Genomic DNA, 21,454 nt, shown 5'->3' with positions numbered 1-21,454 from the left:
CAGCCAAGGACTGGTTCTCTTTTATCTGTTGACTTCATTTCTCAGTGGCATTTCATACAGCTCTTCCTCGAGACAGGCTTTCCTTATTTCCCTCCTGCTTCATTGATGCTACTTCTCAGCCTCATATGCTGTCTCTTTCTGCTTACCTGACTTTGAAGCGTAAGGAGCGTAAAGAGGGTTCAGATCTGTGCCCTTCCCATTCCTCTATTTACATAATCTCCACAAGTGATCTCAGCCAGATTTCTATCTCTTGCTCTACTCTTCCCACTTGAGTTCAGGATTTGCCTTTATCAGTGCCTTTTCCCACTCTATTTCTGTCTTTGATAAGGAGCTCACACTTAACAGGATTCTAAGTCAAGCTTGGTTTCCCTTAAGTTCTGTTCCTCTGTAGAATCATTCACCTCAGTAAAGCGTACCCCAGGTTGACATTCCTGAAGCTGAAATCCCTTTTCTTACATATTACTCCCCTCCTTTTCCTAAGCCATGGGCAAATCCCATCTTTTTCATCCTGAAAATATATCCTGAATTCCCTCTATCATCTCCTTGGAAAGCTTGTCCCTGACTCCCTCTCTGCCCCCACTACCCAACACCATCCACACACACATGCACACATACACACTGTCTCTCTCTCAATCTCTCGTTCCCACTCCCTAATGACTCTCCACACAGTTGTCTTTACAGCATTCACCACATTCTGCAGCTGTGTTATTTGCATGCTGACTGCCTTGTTTACATTCAGTCTCTACGCAACCAGGACTAGAGTCACTGAGTGAGGCAACTACTTTGGGCACTTACGGGCATGCCAGAAAAATTCAGCAATCAAAGTAAGTAATATTTTATGAAACACTTAAAAAATCAAAATGCAAAAAAATTCATGATGCACAAAGCCAATTCCAGCATCACACAATTTAATTTTATCATAAATTCTTCAGTATACATCTCTACGGATAAGGACGACAACAACAAAATACGGTTCCATAATCACACCTGACAAAATCAAGAATAATTCCTTAACGTGACTGTATATCTAGTTCATGTTCCATTTTCCTTGTTGTCTTCCAATGTCTTTTACCGATGGTTTGTTTGAGTTGATTTCCAAATAGGGTTCATGGGAAGGTTAATTTTGTGCTAACTTGATTGGGTTAAGTAGTGCCCAGGTGAGCTGGTAAAGCATTATTTTTGGGTGTGTCTGTGAGATGTCTCTGGAAGAGATTAGCAGTTAATTCAGCAGATTGAGAAAAGAAGATCACGCTTGCCAATTTCAGGTGGACATCATCCAATCCATCGTGGGCCTGATCAGAACAGAAATGCCGAGGAAGGGCAAATTCACCCTCTGTTTGGACTGAGATACCTTTAGACATGTCGCTCTGGCTTCAGGGCCTTCAGACTCAGATCAGGATTTACACCGCTGCCCCACACCGCCGCCCCACACCGCCTGCCCCCACCCAGTTCTCAGGCCTTCAGACTCAAACTGAACCATGTCACCAGCTTCCCTGGGTCGCCAGCTTGCAGACACAGGTCTTGGCAGCCTCCATAATCAGGTGAAACGATAGAATAAATTTCCTCCCATATGTGTCTTACTGGTTCTGTGTCTCTGGAGAACCCTGACGAATAGAGTCTACGCATTGCAGGGTTATCTCGATTCTCTTTTTTCACTCTTTTAGGGATGTGTTTTTTTTTTTAAGAAATCAAGTCACTTATGTGTAGAGTTTTCTACATTTCCTCTGTATTTCCTGTAAACTTGTAGATGGGACTTAATTAAATTCAGGTTAAACTTTTTTTAGCAATAATATTTCATAGGTAGTGTTGGGTACTTCTAATTGCATCATATCTTTTTTTGTGTGACATTAAGACTGATCAGTGGGTGAAATGATATAATGTTTGGGATTTATTTTAGAAGATCCAGTTATTTTTAAAAAATAGATTACTAACTTCAGATACTGTCTGCCTACCTATCCATCTATTATGAAGCTCCCCCTTAGCTTTGCAGCTGTGATTTTAGTAGTTATTGATCGTTAGTCAGTACAGATATATGATTCCTTATCTACTGCTGCATAACAAATTATCCCCAAATTTAGTAGCTTGAAACAACACACATGTATTATTTTACAGCTTCCATGGGGCAGCAATCTGAAAGTGGCTTAGCTGGGTGGTTCTGGTTCAGGGTTTCTCATGTCACTGGAAAATATCCCAACGCTGGGAAAGATGGAAGGCAAACGGAAAAAGGGGCGGCAGAGAATGAGATTATTAGATAGAATCACCGACTCAATGGACAGGAATCTGAGTGAATTCTGGGAGACAGTGAAGGACAGGGGAACCTGCTGCGCTGCAGTTCACAGGGTCACAAAGAGTTGAGCACAACTTAGCAACTGAACAACAACATGTCATTGCAATCAATCTGCTGGTTGGGGTTGCACTAACTGGGGCTGGAAGGTCTCCTTCAAGCTCAATAACATGGTTGTCGGCAGGGTTTAGTTTCTACTGGCTCTTGACTGAATAACTCAGTTCGTCACCTAGCGAGCATTTTTCTTCATAGTCTATTTGAATGTCTCACAATATGGCAGCTGCCTCAGAGTGAGTAATGAGAGAGAGAGAGAGAGAGAAAGGAGACTGAGGAAACAAGATGGAAGCCAAAGTTGTTTCTGATCTAATCTCAGAAGTGACACTATCATTTCTACTATGTGCTATGGTCTAGGGGGTCGCACAGAGCCGGACATGACTGAAGCGACTTAGCAGCAGCAGCTATTGATAAAACAGACCAACCCTGCTGCAATATGGGAGGGGACTGCACAATGAGACCAGATCATTGGGGTCCATTGTGGAAGCTGGTTACCACATTGCTTTGCAGGTATTAGCTGGAAATTTATGCTGGAAAATTCTCCTTCGTCTACTACTCTGTGACACTAAAAGATGTTTTGTATGAAAAAGGCAAAATAAATTCTCTATTCTTTCCTTTTCATTACCACTTTTCAAAATAAGGAGTTGGTTTCCTAGCATCCACTTATCTGACCAATAAATTATTTTTAATATTGTAATGAACTCATTAGTGCTTATTGTGTTTCAATCAAGTATACACATCATTATTTCCTTAGACATATTTTGTTTTTCCTTTTTGTTTATTTTTACATCCAGATTGCTTTGTCTTTGGTTAGTGGTGAAGTCCTTCCTGTTAGCTGTTGTGTCCTTTCGGCACAAATCCAGGGTTCTCTGACAGCTTCCTTGTTGTCTGGTATCACAAGACATTCCAGGCTCATCTTGCACATTCCTGCCCTAGGAGTTTCTCCAAAGAACACAGGTTCTTTTTAGGTTTTTTTTTTTTTTTTTTTGGTTTCCTCTTCTATTTTTTCCTTTTTAAAAAAAATCATATAATCAAATACGTAGAAGTATCAAGGCCATATTTCTTGGGAGGAGAAGGGGATGACAGAGGATGAGATGGTTGGATGGCATCACCGACTCAATGGACATGAGTCTGAGTCTGAGCAAGCTCAGGGAGTTGGTGATGGACAGAGAGGCCCAGCCTGCTGCAGTCCATGGGGTTGCAAAGAGTTGGGCACAACTGAACTGATACTTCTCTTGCCTCTTTCTTAAAGTAACAGATTAGATCAGTCACTCAGTCATGTTCAACTCTTTGCGACCCCATGAATCACAGCACGCCAGGCCTCCCTGTCCATCATCAACTCCCGGAGTTCACTCAGACTCACGTCCATCGAGTCAGTGATGCCATCCAGCCATCTCATCCTCTGTTGTCCCCTTCTCCTCTTGCTCCCAATTCCCCCCAGCATCAGAGTCTTTTCCAATGAGTCAACTCTTCTCATGAGGTGGCCAAACTACTGGAGTTTCAGCTTTAGCATCATTCCTTCCAAAGAAATCCCAGGGCTGATCTCCTTCAGAATGGACTGGTTGGGTCTCCTTGCAGTCCAAGAGACTCTCAAGAGCCTTCTCCAACACCACAGTTCAAAAGCATCAGTTCTTCGGCACTCAGCCTTCTTCACAGTCCAACTCTCACATCCATACATGACCACTGGAAAAACCATAGCCTTGACTAGACGAACCTTTGTTGGTAAAGCAATGTCTCTGCTTTTGAACATGCTATCTAGGTTGGTCATAACTTGCCTTCCAAGGAGTAAGCATCTTTTAATTTCATGGCTGCAGTCACCATCTGCAGTGATTTTGGAGTCCAGAAAAATAAAGTCTGACACTGTTTCCACTGTTTCCCCATCTATTTGTCATGAAGTGATGGGACCGGATGCCATGATCTTCGTTTTCTGAAAGTTGAGCTTTAAGCCAACTTTTTCACTCTCCACTTTCACTTTCATCAAGAGGCTTTTGAGTTCCTCTTCACTTTCTGCCATAAGGGTGGTGTCATCTGCATATCTGAGGTTATTGATATTTCTCCCAGAAATCTTGATTCTAGTTTGTGTTTCTTCCAGTCCAGCATTTCTCATGATGTACTCTGCATATAAGTTAAATAAACAGGGTGACAATATACAGCCTTGATGTACTCCTTTTCCTATTTGGAACCAGTCTGTTGTCCCATGTCCAGTTCTAACTGTTGCTTCCTGACCTGCATACAAATTTCTCAAGAGGCAGATCAGGTGGTCTGGTATTCCCATCTCTTTCAGAATTTTCCACAGTTTATCGTGATCCACACAGTCAAAGGCTTTGGCATAGTCAATAAAGCAGAAATAGATGTTTTTCTGGAACTCTCTTGCTTTTTCTATGATCCATCGGATGTTGGCAGTTTGATCTCTGGTTCCTCTGCCTTTTCTAAAACCAGCTTGAACATCAGGAAGTTCACGGTTCACATACTGCTGAAGCCTGGCTTGGAGAATTTTGAGCATTGCTTCACTAGTGTATGAGATGAGTGCAATTGTGCGGTAGTTTGAGCATTCTTTGGCATTGCCTTTCTTTGGGATTGGAATGAAAACTGACCTTTTCCAGTCCTGTGGCCACTGCTGAGTTTTCCAAATTTGCTGGCATATTGAGTGCAGCACTTTCACAGCATCATCTTTCAGGGTTTGGAATAGTTCAACTGGAATTCCATCACCTCCACTAGCTTTGTTCATAGTGATGCTTTCTAAGGCCCACTTGACTTCACATTCCAGGATGTCTGGCTCTAGGTCAGTGATCACTCCATTGTAGTTATCTGGGTCATGAAGATCTTTTTTGTACAGTTCTTCTGTGTATTCTTGCCACCTCTTCTTAATATCTTCTGCTTCTCTTAGGTCCATACCATTTCTCTCCTTTCTCGAGCTCATCTTTGCATGAAATGTTCCTTTGGTATCTCTGATTTTCTTGAAGAGATCTCTGCTGCTGTTGCTGCTAAGTTGCTTCAGTCGTGTCCAACTCTGTGCGACCCCATAGACGGCAGCCCACCAGGGTCCCCCGTCCCTGGGATTCTCCAGGCAAGAACACTGGAATGGGTTTGCCATTGCCTTCTCCAAGGCATGAAAGTGAAAAGTGAAAGTGAAGTCGCTCAGTCATGTCCGACTCATTGCAACCCCATGGACTGCAGCCTACCAGGCTCCTCCGTCCATGGGATTTTCCAGGCAAGAGTACTGGAGTGGGTTGCCATTGGATCTCTAGTCTTTCCCATTCTGTTGTTTTCCTCTATTTCTTTGCATTGATCGCTGAAGAAGGCTTTCTTATCTCTTCTTGCTATTCTTTGGAACTCTGCATTCAGATGTTTATATCTTTCCTTTTCTCCTTTGCTTTTCACTTCTCTTCTTTTCACAGCTATTTGTAAGGCCTCCCCAGACAGCCATTTTGCTTTTTTGCATTAACGGTGTCATAGTATTCCTTTACACACTGTTTTACATGTTGCTTTTTCCACTTAACAATGTATCTTAGAGATCATTTTGTAGCAGAATATATCAGTATTTATGATTAGGCTTTACATATGCCATAGTATTCCTTTGTGGGGATATACCCAGTCCCCTATTGAGGGATATTTGGGTTGTTTCAGCAACAGCATTTTCAAAGGACAAATTATGTGAAAAATATGATCAGAGGTTTAATTAATTTAACAAAGGTTAAGTATTCAAATGAATGTATATAACTCCAGGGTTTTATGTGATGTAATCATTTCCATTTATTCTTGAAATGGAGGGGTGATAGGATCCCAAACTGATCTGTTTTTCAACTACGGAAATTTAGGTGCAAAGAGAGTGAGTTCCTTTATACAACCTGGACTTTATTTACCCTTATATATCCCAATGACTTTTACAATAAAATTTTATTGGTGATTAGAAAGATCTATTAGCGTTCTCTATTAGCAGTAAGTCACTTCTCCACCTTCAATTGAAACAAAAAATCAAAGTGAGTTTTTGTTCTTTGTAACTAAATCTTTGCCTCCTTCTCTCAACTTCTTGGGCTCATCACTACTTCACCTCCACTTTAAAAGATTTTGCTGGGGGTTCCAGCTACACAGACTTCTCAATATAGAGACCTGGTAAATGATGATTTAAATTACAATATTGGTCTGTGACAGAAACCCCCCAAACCATTACTGGTATAGACAACTTGAGAATAAAATCTCACAAATCCTGAAATAAAAGCATCTACTCTAACCCTCCATTCCCTCCACTGGCCCTCAGTCTGGTAGTTGTTACATGCAAAAACAACAACAACAAAAAAGGATTTTAATAATTGGTGTTTACTCTATTCTTTTGAAGGGACTCTGATGGAAAAGGGGTTGACCAGATGGGCCATTCCCAACCCTTGTTTATTCACCAGTAATGCAAAGGAATGGCTGGAAAAGCTAAAGAAGATTCCAATTCCCAGGCCCATCCCCAGTCCTTACATTCCCTGAGATACTTTTGTTCAGACTTCTTATTTATTTGCCTTAAGGAATAGTAGAAAGTCTAACAACTTCTACTGTTGAAAGAAGAAATGACTAAAAGTAAGTTTCATTTGTATGAAAGATTTAAATATTTTCTCAATAATTACTTTGTTGAGAGATTTTATCAAAAATGGATGTTGAACGTTGTCAAATGATTTTTCTGCCTCTCCTGTGCTGATTGTATGGCTTTTATCCTTCATTCTGGTAATGTGGTGTGTCACATGATTGATTTGTGGATGTTGAAATATCCTTGCATCCCTGGAATAAATCCCACTTGACCATGGTGTATGATACCTTTAATGTGTTGTTGACATTGATTTGCTAATAGTTTGTTGATGACTTTTGCATCTATGCTTATCAGGGATATTGGCCTATAATTTTCCTTTTTTGTGGCATACTTGTCTGGTTTTGATAATTGGTACTGCCGGCCTCGTAAAATGTGGAAGAGTTCCACCCTCTTCTATTTGAGGGGAGAGTTTGAGAAGGATTTGCATTGTTAATAATTCTTCTTTGGATGTTTGGTAGAATTCACGAGTGAAGTCATATGGTCTGGATTTATGTTTGATGGGAAGTTTTTGATTACTGATTCAACTCCTTGCTAGTAACTGGTCTGTTCAAATTTTCCATTTCATTATGACTTGGTCTCGATCGGTTGTATGTGTTCAGGAATTTATCCATTTTTATAGGTTATTCAATTTGTCAGCCTATGATTGTTCTATTTTCTTATGGTCTTTTGTATTTCTGTGGTATCAGTTGTAACAGCATATCTTTCATTTCTGATTTTATTTATTTGAGTCCTCTCATTTTTCTCAGTGAATCTACCTGAAGATTTGTCCATTTTGTTTATCTTTTCAAAGAACGAGCTATTGGTTTCATTAATTTTTTCTGTTGTCTTTTAAATCTCATTTAAATTGTTTTTGCTCTAATCTTTTTTTTCTTCCTTTCACTAACTTTGGGCTTCATTTGTTATTTTTCTATTTCCTTATGGTGTGAAGTTAAGTGTTTGTTTGGGACTTTTCTTATAAGTCTAGTTTAGTGGTGATGAACTCCTTTAAGTTTTGCTTGTCTGGAAAACTCTACCTCTCCTTCAATTCTGAATGAAAACTTTGCTGGGAAGAGTACTCTTGGTTGGAAGATTTCTTCTGCATTTTCTGGACTGCAGAATTTGTCCTAAAAAAAAATCTGCTGATTACCTTATGGGGGTTCCCTTGTATAGAGCTAGCTGTCTTTCTCTTGCTTCTTTTAAATTCCTTCCTTGTCTTTGACTTTGACATTTTTAATCATAAGGTGCCTTGGTGTGGGTTTCTTTGGTAGCATCTTTTTTGGGAACTCTCAGGGCTTCCTGGATCTGGATGTCTATTTTCTTCTCCAAATTAGAGAAGTTTTCAGCCACTATTTCTTCAAATAAGATGCCTGCCCCTTTCTCTCTTCTCTTTATGGAAACCCTATAAAGTAAATGTTAGTCTGTTTGATGTTGTCCCATAAACTCCTGAAGCTATCTTCATATATTTTCATTCTTTTTTCTTTTTCGCTATTCTGATTGAGAAAGTTCCACTGCCTTGTCCCTGAGTTGACTGATCTTTTCTTCTGCTCCATCTGGTCTGTGCTTAAACCACTTTAATGTATTCTTCATCTATGTGACTTCTGTTTGGTACTTTCTTATATTTTTCATTTCTTTGTTGAAGTTCTCACTGTGTTCATCTTTTCTTTTCCCCAGTTCAATGAGTATCTTTATGATCATTATCGTATTCTTTCATTTGGAACATATTCCTCTGTTTCTTCATTTTGCTTGACTCTCTGTTGGTTTCTGTACAGGAAACAACCACTTCTTCCCATATTAAAGCAGTAGGCTTGTGTAGGAGATGAACTTGTTATTCAATCCTGTCTCAGCTCCTGGTTATCTCTCAAACCTCTGTGCTTGTCCAGGCAGCCTATTATATTTTTAATAGTTCCCAGTAGTTGCTGCTGCTTCTCCCAGTAGTTGAGGATGTGCCAAAACCTGTCAGTCCTAATGTGGAGGATCTCAGCACCTAGGTTCAGGCTGACTGGAAGCTGGACCCTCAGGCAGCAGCTTTTAAAATATGCAAATATATATAGTCCTGGGGGGCTTCAAGGATAAGTCCCATTGGCCACCAGAGCCATGATTCAGAGGTGTCCACTGTGTGGGCTCCAGATGAGTGTTTAAGCTCTTTTCTGGGAGATACCAGAAAGCTAGACAAAGCAGAGGGAGAGCACCAAGATGGTGTCCCCAGCCTATGTTCCTTGAGAGCAGCTCAGTAGGCCACTAAATGCGAGCCAAACCTGAAGGCTTCTCCTCAGTTTGAAGCTCTAGGATAAGCAAAATGGTCTCCATTCACAGAAAGAATGGTGGCTGTGTCTCAGTCCACTGTCTATACTGTGTCCTAGACATGATAGTTTGTTAAGGACTATCCCATCAATTTCCATGTTCCCATAGGACCCAGGAACACAAGCTCCTCCAGCCTCCATAGTTAGGGGATGAAGGAGTGTCCCCTGGGCATCAGCTGCATAAACCAGACATGTGTAAAGCTTCCCTCCAGGAGACATAATAAAGGCTCTAAATGACAAGCTCACACCTAATATCATACTCAACAGTAAACACTGAAATATTTACCTCCAAGATCAAGAACAGGAAATGGGTGTTCACTCTCACCACTTTTATTCAAGAGAGTGTTGGAAGTCATAGGAAGAGCAATTAGGCAAGGAAAAGAGATGAGACATCCAACTTGGAAAAGAAAAAGGAAAGCTGTCCCTATTTGCAGACTGAAAGTCAAAGTGAAGTCACTCAGTCACGTCGGACTCTTTGCGACCCCATGGAGCCCACCAGGCTCCTCCATGCGTAGAATTTTCCAGGCAAGAGTACTAGAGTGGGTTGCCATTTCCTTCTGCAGAGGATCTTCCTGACCCAGGGACTGAACCCAGGTTTCCCACATTATGGACAGATGCTTTACCATCTGAGCCACCAGGGAAGTCATTTGCAGATTACATGATACTGTGTATAGAAAATACTACTCTATCAAAAAACTGTTAAAAATAATAAACAAATTCAGTACTGTTGCAGGATACAAAATCAATACACAGAATTTGTTGTGTTTCAAACACTAACAACAAACTATCAGAAAGAGAAATTAAGAAAACAATTCCAAAAAAAAAAGAAAACAATTCCATTACAACTGCATTGAAAAGGATAAAACACCTGTCAATAAAATCTAACCAAGGAGCTGAAAGATCCATATATGAAAACTATAAGACATTAATGAAAGAAGTTGAAGAAGACACAAATAAATGAAAAGATATTCCATGTTTATGGATTGGAAGAATTAATATTTTTATAGTTCAGTTTGCTTAAAACAAGGGACAGAATTACTGCTAATCCTTCAAACCAATGAGAATCTAAGACTCAGTGATTGGGTTTAGAATTAAACACCCAAATAAGTTTCCTTACCTCGCAGAGAGGCTTATTATCCCTTCTAAGTCTAGTTAAAAAATAAATGGAGAAGAAAATAAAAACAATAATTCAAAAATGCATACATACCCTAAGTTCATTGCAGCTTTATTGCAACAGTCAAGTTATGGAAACATCCTAACTGAATGGATAAAGAAGCTGTGGGATATACAGAATGGCATATTATTCAGCCATAAAAAGAATGAAATTTTGCCATTTGCAGCAACAGAAATGGCCCTGAAGGGCATTATGCTAAGTAAAATAAGTCAGAAAAGAAAACAAACACCATATGATCTCTTTTATACTGTATGCAGAATCTAAAACAAAACAGAACAAAAACAAGGTCAAAGAACAGACTGGTGGTTGCAAGATATGGTGGGGTGTGGAGGGTAAGAGAAAGGAGGGAACTTTTTTTTAAGTTTAAATAAATTGAACAAACATTAAAGAAAACAATTTTTTGAGCATGGATTGCTTCGTAATTGTTTTCTTTAATGTTTATTAAAGAAATGTGTATTATTGCTTCTTAATTGTTTTCTTTAAGTACATGCCCAGGAAAAAAATTATTTAATTAAAACCAAACCATAGAAAACAAATTAGAAGAAAATAGAATCAGATATTGATCAAGTTTCTGGATAGGAAATATATTTGTAAGCTTTGAAGTGAAAAGAAAAAAGAAGAAACCACAATGGAAAAAACTGACACATTTGAATAAATTAAAATTTAAAATTTCTGAACTTCAACAAAAACAATGAAAATAAAATAACCAGAATAAGAAAGCAAAAAGACCAGAAGAAGGACAATGGGGTGGAGGCTCTAAGATATAACATCTTTGTTATATAAAGAACTCATAAAAATCAGTTTAAGAAATTAAGGCTTAAATAAATAAATAAAGCAACATCTGCAGTGACAAATCACATAAGTATAAACACTGCTATAAATAAATGTGGCAAAAATTAGAACCTGGGGTATTCACAGAAATACAAATTAAAACAAGGAAAAAGTATGGCTTTTTCTCACCACACTAACAATATTTTATAACAATAATAATTCCTAATCTTGGTGATAGTGCAAAGAACTGATATTATCACAGACAGTGTTTATCACCACATAAATCTCAGAAAATAATTTGTCAACTTGAATCAAGACCACAAAAAATATTTTAATACTTTGACCTAGCTATCCCACATCTGGGAATTTATCTTAGGGAAATAATCTAACAAAGAAAAAAGCTGTTATTGGTGATGTCCACTGGGTGTTACTGACATCTCAGAAGGTTCTGGATGGCCTGTCCCAGAATCCATAATGGTGGGTGGCGTCAGGGGACCTTCCTCTCCAGAGTGTGTGCTTGCATCAGTTGATGTATATGGCAGCTTTGGGATTTTGGTTGAAGAATGAGTAAGAGGGAGATAAACATAAGGACCGTGAGGGACAAGAGGGTTTGAGTCTCTGCCACCCTGGGACTGGCTGCCTCACTGGTTTTGACTCTTTGTGGAAAAAACAGAAAGAGAAGCATTAACAAAGGGCCATGTGAGCTCACAACATCCAAACAACACAGCTTCAGGGCCTACATGGTCAAGTGCCATGGGCCACAGAGAGAGAAACATTCTCCTACCCACTCCACTCTGTCAAGGCACAGAGCTCTCAGCAGTGCTCCGCGAGGTTCCCAGCAGCAGAGGTGATGTGCGCAGAGGACTCAGGAATGGAGTGTATGAGGGCGGGGGCTTCACCTGATTTTCTGCTGTATACCCAGGAGTGTCGGGCACAGTGCCTCAACTCCAACAGGCACTCAGTGTATATTCCTGAAGGAGTAGACAAATTTGAGTGGTCTTCACTCACCTGCGGACTTTGGGACATGGGGCTAATCTAGATGAGTGGGGATGAGAGCTGAGGCTCTGCCTGAGTGGGTGGGTGGTGGCCTTCATCTGCAAAAAGGCAGTCTCAGTGCCAGTGTGGTCCCAACCATAAACATAGTGAAACTGGGAAGCTCTGATTATATTTATAGTATTGAAAAATTGCAAGCAATCTAAATGTCCAACTGTAAAGGATAGAATGTGCAATGAATGAAAAGTCAAGCAAACACAAAGTTGAAAAGATGTCTCACAAATACCCTCAGTTTCCTTCTTGGACACAAGGAAGACTGCACTGCCCAGGCCTCTCGACACCCCGCCTTGCCTTAAGATATGGTCTTTTGGCTAGAAGTGATAGTGTTCTGCTGGGCTTAAGCATCTAAGATCCCACACATGATTTTTTTTTTTTTTTTATTGAAAGATAAGAGTACATCATGAGAAATGCTGGGCTGGAGGAAGCACAAGCCTGAATCAAGATTGTTGAGAGAAATATCAATAACCTCAGATATGCAAATGACACCATCCTTATGGCAGAAAGTGAAGAGGAACTAAAAAGCCTCTTGATGAAAGTGAAAGAGGAGAGTGAAAAAGTTGACTTAAAGCTCAACATTCAGAAAACTAAGATCATGGCATCTGGTCCCATCACTTCATGGCAAATAGATGGAGAAACAGTGGAAACAGTGGCAGACTTTATTTTGGGGGCTCCAAAATCTCTGTGGATGGTGATTGCAGCCATGAAATTAAAAGACGCTTAGTCCTTGGAAGGAAAGTTATGATCAACCTGCTGCTGCTGCTGCTAAATTGTTTCAGTCGTGTCCAACTCTGTGCGACCCCATAGATGGCAGCCCACTAGGCTCCTCTGTCCCTGGGACTCTCCAGGCAAGAATACTGGAGTGGGTTGCCATTTCCTTCTCCAATGCATGAAAGTGAAAAGTGAAAGTGAAATCGCTCAGTTGTGCTGACTCTTAGCGACCCCGTGGACTGCAGCCTACCAGGCTCCTCCGTCCATGGGATTTTCCAGGCAAGAGTACTGGAGTGGGTTGCCGTTGCCTTCTCCAACCTAGACAGCATATTAAAGAGCAGAGATATTACTTTGCCAACAAAGGTCTGTCTATTCAAGACTATGGTTTTTCCAGTAGTCATGCATGGATGTGAGAGTTGGACTATAAAGACAGCTGAGTGCCAAAGAATTGATCCTTTTGAACTGTGGTGTTGGAGAAGACTCTTGAGAGTTCCTTGGACAGCAAGGAGATCCAACCAGTTCATCCTAAAGGAGATCAGTCCTTGGTGTTCATTGGAGGGACTGATGTTGAAGTTGAAACTCCAATACTTTGGCCACCTGATGCGGAGAGCTGACTCATTTGAAAAGACCCTGATGCTGGGAAAGATTGAGGGCAGGAGAAGGGGATGACAGAGGATGAGATGGTTGGATGCCATCACCAACACAATGGACATAGGTTTGGGTGGATTCTGGGAGTTGGTGATGGACAGCGAGGCCTGGCGTGCTGCAGTTTATGGGGTTGCAAAGAGTCCGACATGACTGAGCGACTGATCTGAACTGAACTGAATTGCTTTACTGAACTTCGTTGTTTTCTGTCAAACCTCAACATGAATCAGCCATAGGTATACATATATCCCCTCCTTTTGAACCTCCCTCCCATCTCCCTCTCCATCCTACCCCTCTAGGTTGATACAGAGCCCATTTGAGTTTCCTGAGCCATACAGCAAATTCCACGATTCTTCATAACAGTCAAGAAGAAGACCATGTGTTCAGATGGAGGGGCCATAAGGTTGAAATAGTCTCCATCCCTAAGTCACCCCATGGCAGATAGTTGCACAAGAGTCACTCAGGTCCATAGGGGACATGGCAAAATAAGGAATAAGCATTTATTATTTTAAACTTTTGAGATTTGGGGGTTGATACTGGAGCACAAGCTATCCTAAACCTATGGGACAACATAAATAGAAAAAATCTCAAAACACAGTATTTAGAGAATGTAAACTTACTCTTAAGTATGAACAAAGCAAGACATTTGGATTACTGTCATGAGGTTTTGTGAGTTTTTTTGCGTTTTTTCTTCTTTACTCTTAAACTTAAAAAAAAAAATTGTTCTCTACTGACTTTAAAAGTAGTGTGAGATAAGGAAGAAGAGAGGGTGAAAGGAAGAGAAACTGGGGTGCACCTGTCCTCTAGCTCCTTCTGTTCTTCTCTCTGAGCATGAGGACCCCACGGGCTTCTTCTCAGCCCACCCAAAAACTCTACACAGACAACTGTTTTTTTTTGGAAGTAGAAAAGGATAGCTTTATTGCTTTGCCAGGTAAAGGGGGGCACAATGGGCTCCTGCCCTGGAAAACTATGTGTTCCCTAAACAGACAACTTTTACCAAATGCCAGTTGTGCGCTGAGAACCATATAGGTTCACTTTACATTATGTCCACACAAGAGTCTGTAAAGGGGATGCTGTGATGATCACTGTACTGCTGTGGAGACTGTGATTCAGGAAGACTCTCACTGGTTCAAGTTTACTTAGCAGGTTAGTGGCAGCGCCAGGATTCAAACCCAGGGCAGCCTTCCTTGTAACCAGCCTGTTCAGTTCTAAAGTTTAACTCTCTGGGATGCATGGAAAGAGTGTGGCTTTTGGAAAGTTCCTTCATCTTTCTGCTTTGGAAATCCATCACACTTTTGTTCCTCATCATCCACAGGGTAACGTACTTTCAGTCTCTTGAACACAGCTAAACTTTTACCTAATTTTTGTGTCTTAACCTGTTTATGAATGAGAGGGAGGCAGTAGTGATGGTTTCCCATGTATGTGGTGTGGCTGCAGAGACCTGTGTGGGACCAGCTGTGTTCTTCCCTCCCCAATGCTGGTCCTTCGAAGGAAGTACAATGTGATGATGATCACTGGACCAGGCAGAGACAAATATAACTGCTCAAGTTGCAGTTACACCTCTATGAGCTCCTGACCTTTCTGAGACTCTAATTTCTCTTTGGTAAAAAGGTAGTAATTTCTGCCTTTTTGTGATGCCCACATGGAAGAGAAAGCTCTTTGAAAAGTGTCAGTGCTGAAAAAATGAAAGATGATCCAATAATTTTTTGTAGCAGATACGGGATCAGAAAATGGAGCCTGCATTACTCAGAAAAATCATCTTATTTTCTCACCGCCATCTGGCCTGGTTCAAGTGCTTAGAGTTGGCTCATATTTGGTCTATTCCTCTTGACTGGCTGGGGTTCATTTGAGTTTCCAGAGCTCCAGGAGTTGCAGTGGGTGAGTAGAAGAACGTCTATGTCTGAACAGGCTTCTCACCCACTTTGCCTCTCTTCCCCTCCCAAAATGGTGCCTAGGGAGAGACATCTGCTTCTTACCAAATATCTGTGCTCGCCCACATTTCCTAGCCCCTCCACAATTATATGACCAATTCTGGACAAAGGTCTGCAAGTAGAAGTGCTGGCCCTCACTTCTGGGCTGACCCATTGAAGAGCCAGTATGGATTCCTCCACCTCTAATTCCCTGCTGCAATTCAGAAGAGCCTCTATTAGTCTGGGTTCCTAGACTTGGGACTGCAGAATCCCTGCAAATTCATTGTAGATGTACATCATATGTAAGGAGTAAATTTCTACTTCTTATGGCTGAGATTTTGAGGCTGTTTGCTACCAGAGTAAAGGCTGTCCTTTTCTGGCTAATACAGACCAGAGCACCAGTGACTCTCTGTGGGGAACCTGAGCCTGGGTAGGGACACAAGGAAGATGTTTCGTGGCATTTGCTCTCAACTGACAGAGCCCCTAAATCACTCCTTTTCACCCTTGACATAAAGAAAATAAAGTATATGTTTAGAAATATTACTCATTCATTAAAAATATTAAAAACATAAGCGGCAAAGAGAGATAGGGAAGAGGGGGAAAAGGATAAAGAAAGAAAAAGAGAGAGAGAGAAAGGGAGGTGAGCTGAGCCAATCAGATTGCCCCAGTCTTGTGATGGCACCCTTGAGAAGTCCTGGTGAAACACGGAAGGTGTCCAAAGGGGGCCTTGAGCAAGATGAGTAAGTGGAGAAAAGATTAGAGCAGGCTGCCAAGAAAGGGAAACAAAACCAAATCCTCTTGTTTTGGGACTTTCCTGGCCGTGCTTCTTGTTCTTGGGTTTCATCATTGGCTCAACAAATATTTACTGAATGCCCACTGAGGTGGGATACTTAGCTTGAACAAACTGCAGGGCCTGCCTTCATGGACCATGCTTTTTGGTGAGAAAAGAGAGCAAACCAATACATATGTGAACTGTGTATGTATAAAGATATGTATAAAGATATATGTATAAAGATAAAGAGAAAGCAGGGAGGTGATAGAAGGTAGGGTGATTCCAGTGTTTATCTAAAGGATGGTCAGAAAAGGCATCACTGAGATAGCAAAACTTTAAGAAGGAGAAGGAGCTAGCAACAAGAAAGCCAGGGTGGCTGTGTTGGGTGGCCAAGGAGGTGGGTGGTAGAGGATGAGACAAAAGGAGTATTGGGGAAGGCAGATCATGGCAACGACTTTGCTCAGAGATGGGAAGCTCTTGGTGGATTTTGGGTGGAGGGATAATAGGAGCTAATTTGCATCTTAAAAGGATGACTCTAATTGCTAAATGGGTAGGGTTGCCAGATTTAGCAAATAAAACTTCATGATGTCCAGTTAAATTTGTGTTTCAGATTAATGAATATTTTTAGTAGCAGTGTATCTATCATGTGTCACATATAATATTTGTGACATATTTATACTAAAAAAATTATTTTTTGTTTATCTGAAGTGCAAATTTAGCTCAGTGTCCTAAATTTTATCTGGCAATCCAATACATGGAGAAAGATTTACTGCACAAAGGTTAAGGTAGGAATGTCAGCTAGGGATATTGCAAGAAACCAGGTGAGATGAGAATGCTTCATACTGGGGAGGAGGCTGGTAGGTAGGGACAAGGAGTTGGTTGGATTCAGGGTGTATGAGATCCCTGTGTATACTTACTCCCTCTTTCTCTCAGACCTTCTGTGTGAGCTAGTTGGATTCATTTTGCAAACAAAAACAAGAAAAGTGGTGGTGGTCATTGGGAGGATGTGACTGGGGGCCTTTTGGCAGAGGGGAAGGATGTGGGTTTAACCACAAGTTTCACACAGTTTTAGAGAAACCACGAGAATAGAATCAGTCATTCGAAGGTGGAAATGAGCCAAAAGCCTGGTGATGGCCTTGACAATGCTCTGCCCCTCCCTGCTCAGGGATGTGCAATCTGCCCCTGGGGAGGTGGAAAAACACTTGGGCTAAGACACCTCCTCTTTGGACCCCTCCCCTTTGGACCCCTCCCTTTTGCTTGATGCCAGCAGGCATCTCTTGGCTGGAGGGAGAGTAGGAGAAAGCCTGTGGGGGAATGGTGACTTGTCACTGGATCTTTGTATTCAAATCTTTTCTTCTGAGTCAATATGTTGAGGATACCTTGAAGATGGTGTGCTTTGCTTAGTTGCTCAGTCAGTGTCTGACTCTTTGCGACCCCATGGACTGTAGCCCACCAGGCTCCTCTGTCCATGGGGATTCTCCAGGCAAGAATACTGGAATGGGTTGCTATGCTCTCCTCCAGGATCTTCCCAACCCACGGATCGAACCCAGGTCTCCCGCATTACAGGTGGATTCTTTACCATCTGAGCCACCTGTCCTTAAAGGACAGGGGCAATGCTTTATATTGGGTTGGTGGAAAAGTTTGTTAGTTTTTCCATAATATCTTAAGATGCTATGGAAAAAGTTGTTAACACATTAGTTATTAGTTAATGTTAGCACTATGAAGAAAGCTGAGTGCTGAAGAATTGATGCTTTTGAACTGTGGTGTTGGAGAAGATTCTTGAGAGTTCCTTGGACTGCAAGGAAATCCAACCAGTCCATTCTAAAGATCAGCCCTGGGTGTTCTTTGGAAGGAATGATGCTAAAGCTGAAACTCCAGTACTTGGGCCACCTCATGTGAAGAGTTGACTCATTGGAAAGACTCTGATGCTGGGAGGGATTGGGGGCAGGAGGAAAAGGGGATGACAGAGGATGAGATGGCTGGATGGCATCACTGACTCGATGGACGTGAGTTTGAGTGAACTCCGGGAGTTGGTGATGGACAGGGAGGCCTGGCGTGCTGTGATTCATGGGGTTGCAAAGAGTTGGACACGACTGAGCGACTGAACTGAACTGATTGTTAGCACATTAACATCAGTTAACATTATCACGTTAGTTAACACATCTAAAACTCTAAAATTTGTCGGAGTTTTTCCATATCTTAAGATGATGGAAAAATCCAATAGATGGCAGGAGCTAGAAGGAGAGAAGAGAGCCCCTGGGATGTGCCTACGTGTTTCGCTTACAACAAGGCAGATCCAGACATTATCACCTCCTCTCATGGGGAGGAACTGGCACAGAAAGGTATGGTGACCTCCTCAGGGTCACTCTGCAGGGCTTTCTGACTTCCCAGCATCATTACATGTCTAGTTCAACAGAAATCACTCCGGCACTAATGAGCTGAGAGCCTGACAGGAGATAAGTCAGCTGTGCAGTTTTCATTCTAGTAAGCATTTAAGACCAAGTGTTTGGTCAAAAGAGAGCCACGTAAACATAATTCTCACCAGCTGGCTTCCCTCCTGGCCTGCCTCCCACCTCATTCTTTCCATTGTTTAACTTGAGTGTATTGAATATATTCTCCATGCCAGATTCTGTGCCAGGTCCCCATGGTAACACATTGGTGAACAAAAACTGTGAGACAGAGGTTTCAAGGAAGAGGATAGTTAATCAGGCCAAGGGATATAGTCCCATGAGGAAAGTTTGTGCACATGCACTGTGGCAGCAGGCAGTGTGGATAAAACCAGGGGTGAAAGAAGGCTGGAGGGGAGACCTGCTGATACCAGCACGCGGTGTGAGACTGTCTGGCAGGTCATGAATAAGTGCTTTAAATTTTTTTTTTTTTTTTTTTTGCCACACCACGTGGCATGTGGGATATAGTTTTCTGACCATGGTTCAGACCCTCGCTCCCTGCATTGGAAACACCTGGTCTTAACTACTGAGAAGTAAGGATTTAAAATTTTATCCCAGGAACAAGGAGATGCCACGGAAGTACTATATGCAAGACTGTGACATTTTGAAAAGATGAAACACAAATGTTTGTCACTAGAAGATTGAGTTCAGTTCAGTCGCTCAGTCGTGTCCGACTCTTTGTGACCCCATGAATCGCAGCACAGCAGACCTCCCTGTCCATCACCATCTCCCGGAGTTCACCCAGACTCACGTCCATCGAGTCACTGATGCTATCCAGCCATCTCGTCCTCTGTCATCCCCTTCTCCTGCCCCCAATCCCTCCCAGCATCAGATTAGTCAGACCAATTAGGAAACACTCATATGGTGAATCCCAGGCATCTGTTCAAAAGAATGAACAACAGCAAAAAAAAAAAAAAAAAAGCAACCAAAAAACCCCAAACGCCCACAAAATCCCCTACTGTGGCCAGCTGGTTATATGGGCCCACTGCGTGAGCACTGGGGTGGCTGAAAAAAGAGGCTGATCTCCATAGACCATGTTTTGTTCACCTGATTGAAAAAAAAAAAAAAAGAATGGATAAAGAATGAATGCAGGGCACTGCAAACTTCCAGTCCAGGTTTCCTACCTCCAGTTAGTGTGCAGACCATGTCTGGAGCTGAACCCCACTGATATGCATGCTCACGGATGTGCAGCTCCCCATCTTTGCCAACATGCTGGGTGTGTCTCTCTTCCTGCTTGTTGTTCTCTATCACTACACGGCCGTCAACAATCCCAAGAAGCAGGAAGGAAAGTGGCACTTTCTCTGCCCCCAGGTTCTAGGACATAGTCTGAAGCAAGATGGAGGGTGTGAGGGGCCTTCACACTTCATCCCTTTTACCCATCACAACATACAAAGCAACTGCTACTGCTAAGTCGCTTCAGTCGTGTCCGCCTCTGTACGACCCCATAGATGGCAGCCCATCTGGCTCCACCGTCCCTGGGATTTTCCAGGCAAGAACACTGGAGTGGGTTGCCATTTCCTTCTCCAATGCATGAAAGTGAAAAGTGAAAGTGAAGTCACTCAGTCGTGTCCGACTCCCAGCGACCCCATGGACTGCAGTCCACCAGACTCCCCGATCCATGGGATTTTCCAGGCAAGAGTACTGGAGTGGGGTGCCATTGCCCTCTCCGACAAAGCAACTACCCCTGGATTTTTCCAAACAACTTTTATTTCCTCAAAGTCTTCCTTAGCCCTATGGAACAAGACGCTCCCACTGAATAGGGCCCAGTATAGGGGCTACTTTCTTTTCTACTCCCTCTCCCCAGTATAAAAATACAGATTTTTTGTGGTCCCCCAAAAAAGAACAAATGCAAACTAATAGCAAGATCTCTATGGATATTGTTAAATATATTCATATAGTACAGAACAGTGCATCTTGTATTCTATCGTTGGTGTAGGAAATACAAGACATAGAAACAGCTGATTCTTGTTACTCATAGTAGTTATGTTCTATAAAGTTACCACAAACACTGAATTAACAGATACTGAACTATGGTTCCCAGGGGAGATGCAGGGTTAGGTTCCTGTAATCTCTGCTCACAATATTTTCATCAACTGATGAACGTATATATAACTTTACTGTTTCTGTTTAAAGACATTTTATGTAATTTGTATTGTTGATTCATTTTCATTGAGCTCATAGCCAACAGCATTAGAACTCATGCCTGAAGAAAGCTCATCTAAAAGCACCTGTATCTTCTCTAAGGAACATCAAAGTTCTCTTGTGTGCTCAGGAATGCTAGACAGCTCTTCAGCAGTAAGATTGGAGGCAGTTTTATGCAACAAATTGTCAACCAAAAACACAAAATTTTGCAAGACATGGCACTAAATAGAGTGCAAAGAGGACACTTATTTACAGGCTGAGAGCTGAAGCAGGGAGGCAGGGGACTGCTTTGTTTGACTTTAGGTGAGGACTTGCGTGTTGGACAACACAGATTTGTCCCTGCTCTGCACGTCTGCATATGACTGTGTGAGTGCCTGAAGTGCTGATTTGGGGCTCCAAATAAAGTTTAGCGAGTAAAAGAATTTGCAAATACTTGAACCCACAAATATGAATATGAAGTGTTTAGGAGAAATAATCTCAAATGTAGACATAAATTGCAAAAATAAAAATACAATAAAAATATTCATCAATGTTTTCCTGAATTCACCTATTGTTAACGATTACCCCATATTCTTTATCATGTATGCCTTGCTTCCCCTTCTTGTGTACACTTACCAACTTCAGTAAATTTAACACAAATACAGT

The 21,454-nt window shown here is 41.6% G+C and overlaps 1 long non-coding RNA gene across 1 annotated transcript in view; it reads left to right on the top strand.

The window, feature by feature from the left end:
* The first annotated feature begins 748 nt into the window (after positions 1-748).
* Positions 749-21,454, top strand: part of LOC139184541 (uncharacterized) — a 43,501-nt gene continuing 22,795 nt past the window's right edge. The window contains exon 1 of the long non-coding RNA XR_011568047.1: positions 749-824. This is a non-coding gene — a long non-coding RNA (uncharacterized lncRNA). The remainder of the gene's footprint in view (positions 825-21,454) is intronic.

This window comes from Bos indicus, chromosome 1, assembly GCF_029378745.1.
Source record: "Bos indicus isolate NIAB-ARS_2022 breed Sahiwal x Tharparkar chromosome 1, NIAB-ARS_B.indTharparkar_mat_pri_1.0, whole genome shotgun sequence".
NCBI classification, from domain to species: Eukaryota; Metazoa; Chordata; class Mammalia; order Artiodactyla; family Bovidae; genus Bos; species Bos indicus.
Note: the sequence above shows the minus strand (reverse complement) of the source record. Positions and strands in the feature narration are given on the sequence as shown.